We start from the raw sequence: 7,031 nt of genomic DNA on the forward strand, positions 1-7,031 counted from the left end.
CCCTTGAAGCTCCCCGCCCCCTGTCTTCCTGTGCAGGAAGCTGAGAGAGCGTGCAGGCAGCAGCAGTAACACGCGGCTAGCCTGCACGCTCTTCTGCAGCCAGGAAAAACCCCCAGCACTGCGATGGCTGCCCCCCAGCCCCCCCTGGGGACTCCCCCCAAGGGGAGCCAGGGCTCACAGCCCAGCAGCCAGGCAGCGGCAGTGGGGCCCCTCCTGGACGGAGGCCGAGCTTCAGGACCTGCTGGGGCTCTGGAGGGAGGAGGAGGTGCTCCAGGTAATGGGAAGCAAGAGGCGGAACGCGGAGGCGTTCGTTTGGCTGGCTGAGGGCCTGGCTGCCCGGGGTCACCCTGCCTGCACTCCGGATCACATACGCAGTAAAGTGAAGGAGCTGCGGCAGGGTTACGCCCAGGCCCGGGATGCGGCCGGCCGATCTGGGGCCGCCCCCGTCGCTTGCCCCTTTTACAGGGAGCTCAGGGCCATCCTGGGCCCCCGGCACACCTCCTCTCCTCCGGCCACTCTTGATACCTCGGCTGAGGAGCCCCAGCTGGCCCCGGAGGCGGAGTCCGCCCTGGAAGCAAGCCCTGCACCCTGGGGGCCCCCCCCAGGAGCCCACCCCCGGGGCACTGGAGGAGGAGGAGAGGGACTCCTCCTCCAGCAACACCGGCCTCCAGATAATGCTGCCGTCCTGGAGCTCCAGCCAGGCGTCCGCCCCCCAGGTGTCCCCCGACCGTGGGAGTGGACCATCAAGTATGTACCCCCCCCCGGTGCACACCCCCGGGGTTGAGGGGCGGGGGTAAGAGATATGACCAGGGCCCTCCACATGCCCAGATGGCCATGGCCCCAAAGGACAGCAGTGGCATGTCCCTCAGAAGAGTGCATCAGCCCCTTCCCCACCCCCCCAGCACGACAGTGCCATGCCCCATCCCCGGGGCTGGGGGGAGCGGAACCTCTAGGGTCCCCCGGGGGGAGGGGGTGGGACACCCAGCAGCAGCAGCAGCAGCAGCAGCAGCATGTGATGGAGTGGGGGGAGTGCAAATGCGAGACTCAGGCTAGATATGAGAAGCAAGCTGAATAGCTCCCAGTGGCTAAGGATGATCCTGGGGCTACAACTGGCAGGTAACACCTCTGCCCTGAACAAAGAGGAGGGAGAAGCGGAGCTGGGTTTGAATCGGGGGTGGCAGTTAGAGGCTAGGGGAAGGGAGAGCTAGAAGGCAGCCAGCCTGAGGAGGGGGAAAGCTACACCCCAGAGGGGCACCCCTCGGGGTCTTCTCCCCAGGATGGGTTGGAAGGACTGTCTCTGACTGCTGTACTGTCGCTTCTGTGAGAAACTGGGCATCTGTTGCCTAATAAACCTGTTGTACCTGCTGAGTGAGTGAGAGTCACTCCTGCCAGCGGACGGGGTGTAGTGCAGGGTGACCCCTGAACCCCATCACAGCAGCATCTCCTGGGGACAGGGATGGGGAACCTGCAGCAGAGGGGTAGGGGGACAAGGGCCATGGCTCGGGGCCCACACTAACGGCTGTCTCCACTCTTCTTCCCCCCCCCCGTGTTCCGCAGCTGCACCATCGGAAGGACCGGAGAGCGCCGGCAAGGCGTCAGTGGTCCCGGACAGCCCACCTGGGCCATCACTCCAGGCCAGCCCCTCGGCGGAGCACCGACTGGCCCCCATGGTGGGGAAGACGGCGGATGCAGCACCACCAGCCGCCGGCAACGGACCCCCAGCTGCTGGCCCTGCACCGTCGGCAGCTGGAGGTCGCCGAGCAGCAGCTGTGGGTGGAGGAACGCCGCCTCCACCTGCAGGAGCGGGCGCTGGCCTGGTGCCAGGAGGCATGGTGGGGCCTACATGCGGACCCTCAACTGCATCGCAGACTCCCTGGCCCCCCAGGCCGCACCGGCCGCTGCAGCGCCCATCCTGCCTGCTCCACCTGCTGCGCCGTCACACCGCCACCCACCACCGAGGGCCATTCCGCCGAGGGGGACCTGGGGCCAGCTGACACTCGCCGGCCGTATCTCCCAGTCTGCCCGGCCCCAGCCAGCCCCGGCCAGGGCTGCGGCTGAGGCGGGGATCCTGGCCGCCCACCCCCAGCGCTGGACTGTAGGGGCGTGGGGCCCAGGACATGGCCCCCCCCCTTTGTATATATTCCCCCCAGTTTATTGTTCTTTTCTTGTAAATAGTTTGTATTTGTGACCCATTACTATGCTGATCCTTACCCCCCATGTAAATAGTTCTCCCCTTCCTTGTCTTCCCCTTTCATGTTATCCCGATTTTTATAATGTATATATATTTATCAGTTTGATTTCCTCTGTACATAGTTTGTCTTGTTCAGAATATTTATAATAATAATAATAATGAGTTGTAGTAAAGAAAATGTTTGAGTTGACAAACAACTGTCTGCTTTTATTTTTACAAGAAAAGTGGTGGGGGTGCTCTGGGGTGCCCTGTGGTGTGGGCGTGGGGGCACGGAGTGTTGTGGAGGATGGGGGGGGTGCAGTGGGGGGCCTGCCAGCGTTCACCCCACGGCCTCATTGAACTGGGCCCGCAGGGCCTCCCGGACCCGGGTCCCTTCGGGGTCCACCTGGCGACTGGGGGCAGCGGGTGGCTGCACATCGGCCCTGTCGGCCTCCACAGCCCAGCCGTGAAAGAAGGCCTCCCCCTTGCTCTCCACGAGGTTGTGTAGGGCGCTGCATGCACCCACAATCTGGGGGATGTTGGTGGGGCCCGCATCAAGCCGGGTGAGGAGACACCTCCAGCGCCCCTTGAGGCGGCCAAATGTGCGCTCCACCACCTGGTGTGCATGGTTCAGGTGCTTGTTGAAGCGCTTCTGGCTGGCAGACAGATGGCCCATGTACGGGTGCATGAGCCAGGGCCAGAGGGGGTATGCCGCATCTGCGATGACGCAGAGGGGCATGGTGGTGTCCCCCACAGGGATCTCCTGCTGGGGGATGTAGGTCCCCGCCTCCAGCCGGCGGCACAGGCCCGAGTTCCGGAATACCCGGGTGTCGTGGGTGCTGCCAGGCCAGCCCACATAAATGTCCAGGAAACGACCCCGGCTGTCCACCAAGGCCTGGAGGACCACTGAGTGGTAGCCCTTCTGGTTTATGTAGCGTCCTCCACTGTGTTCGAGGTTGCGGATGGGGATGTGAGTCCCATCCAGAGCCCCGAAGCAATTGGGGAAGCCCAGGGTGGCAAAGTCCGCGATGGCGGCATCCGGGTCCCCAAGCCTCACGAGCCTGTGGAGGAGCAGGGCGTTGATGGCGCGGACGACCTGCAGGGGAAGCACATGGGAGAGCACCAGTGAGGGGTGTGCAGGGTGTGTGTGGCCCTCCCCTGCCAGGGCCCCCCTCCCCTCCCCTCCCCTGCCAGGGCTGCCTCCCCGCCTCCCCCCGTGGGTCCTCTTACCTCCATGAGGACAGCCCCGACGGTGGCCTTGCCGACGCCAAACTGCTGGCCCACGGATCGGTAGCTGTCTGGAGTGGCCAGCTTCCAGACAGCAATGCCGACCTGTTTCTCAACGCTGAGGGCACGCCGCATGGCGGTGTCCTGGTGCCTGAGTGTGGGGGTGAGCCACTGGCATAGCTCCAGAAATGTCTGCTGGCTCATGCGAAAGTTCTGGAGCCAGCGGTCGTCATCCCACTCTCCAAGCACCAGCCGCTCCAAACAGTCGGTGCTGGTGGGGTAGCTCCACAGCCGGCGGCTGGGGGGGCGGCGGAGTGCTGCAGGGTTGGGGGTTGAGTCCTCCTCCCCTGCGGTCAGCTCCTCCTCTGTGGCAAGGAGGTGCTCAGCTGCCTCCTGCATGGCACTGAGCAGGGCGAGCACTGCTCCTGCAGGGTCGGCTGGGTGGACCTCTGGCTGCTGCTGCTGCTGCTGCTGGGGGTCCATCACTGCGTCGCTCGAGGTGTGCGTGCCTATGGCTCTGCAGACCGCGTGCTGTGCAGGCTGCGTGTGTCTGGGAGGGCCCTTTAAGGGAGCGGCTAGCTGTTGCCCCAGAAGCACTAGCCAGCCCTGTGACCCTGTCTGCAGCTGTTCCTGGCACCCTTATTTCGATGTGTGCTACTTTGGCGTGTAGACATTCCCTCACAGCGCCTACTTCGATGTGGTGCTGCCCAACATCGATGGCACCAGCCCTGGAGGACGTGTAGACATTATTCATCGAAATAAGCTACTTCGATGTTGTGTTCACGTGTAGACGTAGCTTTTATGTCCAAAAACGAGCTTTGAACCTCTGAGTTTCTGAAACTACCCATCAGATATTCTCTTCTAACAGAGCAATTTTCAGGGCTGGCTGTATCCAGGGGTCTTTCAGCCACCCTCAGCCATAACCGTTTCAATGATTCATTACAGTCTTCAGTGTAGTACCCACGTCTACTTAAAAATATTCTTCTTCTGAGGGTCGTCTTTGCCAGGAGGTCTAAATCCAGAGCCAAGCCTGCAAACATCCAGTGCTTTTGCATCGTGTTCTCAAAAACCTGTTGGTTGGGACAGGTTTACTACCTCTGCCCTCCTGTCAATTATAAAAAGCACATATCTTATAAAGGCAAGCCAGATCACTGTCTGGAAAAAGGAAAGTTTGTTTACCATGGCAGGGGAGACAGGCAAATGAAATGTGGGAAGATGTTGTCAGATACCCACATCTACTTGTAGGGCATTTTTTCCCCATGCTGCACCAGTGAAAACAGCCCGAATGCTCCAGGACTGAGGGAACTGTGGTATAGGTTCCTACATACATTGCTGCAGCACTCGATTTAAACTACTTGTATGTGGCAGCAATAAGTTGATTTTGTGGGGAGCATGTGGGAAGGTGAGGATGTTGAAAATTGAATGGATAAAACCCAGCATTGATCAATCAATTTTAATAAATTTGAGTTTCGCTTGTAGTGTAGATGCAGCCTAAGTGGAGATGTTACAGAAAGAAAATGATCAGGAAAAAGATGCACCACAGCCTCCCTCCCCCACTTTCAGCCCTCCAGTTTCTGTCTTTGTCCTGCTTTTCCCCAGTTTTTTGCTGTTCAACTTCTGATTTTGTCCCACCTCTATATTCCACTTTATTCCATTTACCAACTGTCAGGAAACCTCCCAGTCCATAAAACTCCTCTTCCTTATATCTGCCCCATTTCCTAGAGTTTTTAACCCAATACTTTTATCTTAATTTTTTTAGTTAGTAATTTCCAGATTTGATTTATCCCATGTATGAAAAATATTAAATTATATTTATATGTTTTAGAAATATTTTTACTTATGGTGGAGAGAGGAGTGTGATTTGAGCTTACAGCAATCCTGATTCTGAATTGAGGCTAAGCCCAGGAGGGCATAGTTTAGATTGGTGGTTCTCAATCTTCAAATTCCTGACTACTGTATCCTTCTCAGCAGTCTGATTTGTCTTGCATCCCAAGTTTCACCTCAATAATTCTTTGCTTACAAAATCGGACATAAAAATACAAAAGTCTCACAGCATATTAGTCCTGAACATTGCTTTCTCATTTTGACCATATAATTATATATCAATTGGGATATAAATATTATAATTACATTTCTATGTCTAGTATATGAAGCAGTATTAATAAGTCATTGTATGGAATTTTAATTTATATGGACTTTGCTAGGGCTTTTTATGTAGCCTGTTATAAAACTAGGCAACTGTCTAGATTAGTTGATGTAATTACTCCCTTGAAGACCTCTATGTACCCTGAGGGGTACACTTATCCCTGGTTGAGAACCACTGGGTTAGGTCATAGGATGAAGGAAGGTGGCTTTATATGCTCTTTGTACCCTCTCAGATACTTGGCTTGGCTTCCAGCAGTTTCGTTTCTCACATGCATTTTCCACCAGAGGACGACTCCCAGCAGGAGGCTTAGTGGTACCAAGGGTAAATAACAGCTTCATAAAGACAAACATCTTTTCTCTTAGTCATAGTGAGAGTGAATTGATAGGACTTTCCAAGGTGCATATTAGAAATTCCCCTGCCTAGGGACCTGGTCTTCCACTGCAGGACAAAAAATGGGTATATCATCACTGTGATTTATAACAGTGTTTCTTAAACTATGTTCCAAGGAACATTGGTATTACATGAACAACTCACAGGTGTGCTGTGAGTGTCTTGACGCTTTTTTGACATTGTACACTGATGGTATAGACTGTTCTTAAAACCAGCTACATTGTTACTCTTCATTGTTATGCGATCTGCTTAAATTACTTCATTTTGGTTTTGCTGTATACGTTGATGTGCTTTTTTTTTTTGGTCTGAGAACAATTTTTAAAGAAAATTTTCATGGGTGTTCTGCATAAAATATTATTGCCTGATGTTCTGTGATCTCAGAAAGTTTAAGCAACACTGGATGACAGAGTACAGTAGGGTTGCAACATTCGCGAGGGTTTGGTTTTGAGAACCCTTGTGAATGTTGAATTTCACAAATATCATTTTATCCCATTTTACCCCACCTGGGAGAGTGGAACTCAGCGGGCTCCCGGGCAACTCTAGGCAGCAGCAGGGGGAGGAGGATCCTGGCTGCGGGGCCGTGGGGAGTTGGTTGGTGGCCGCCCATGCCCCAGCTGGAGACAGAGTTGGGTGCCCTGCTCTACGTAGGCAAGGCCAGGGCTGGTGAACACTGCTGTGGTGTGGGGCGTGTTGGCGCCACTGGAGCAGGACCCCCACCTGGAATGATGTCCAACTGGAAGCTTTGGCAGACCCTCGATGGAGGGCCAGATGAGACACCTTCCTCTGCTGACACCGCACGGGGGAGTCCGGCATCCACGAATAAATGAATTTGCAAATGTTAAACTCGCAAATATTGCGACCATGCTGTAACCAGCCCTGTGCCCAGTGCACTTGTTCACTCTGCATTTTTTGCAGTACTCCTCCCGGACTGAGCTGCTTTGGGTAAACACGACTACAAACCCAGTGGCAGGCCAGGCTCCAGCGGCCAGGGCTGGTTTTCCCTGTGCCCAGGGAGAAGCTGTATTGCTTTGGCACAGGGACAGACACCAGCACTTCACTCTGTTTTGGCTTCACCCTACTCTGAAGGCCCTGTGATTG

Source organism: Carettochelys insculpta, chromosome 8, assembly GCF_033958435.1.
Source record: "Carettochelys insculpta isolate YL-2023 chromosome 8, ASM3395843v1, whole genome shotgun sequence".
NCBI lineage: Eukaryota > Metazoa > Chordata > Testudines > Carettochelyidae > Carettochelys > Carettochelys insculpta.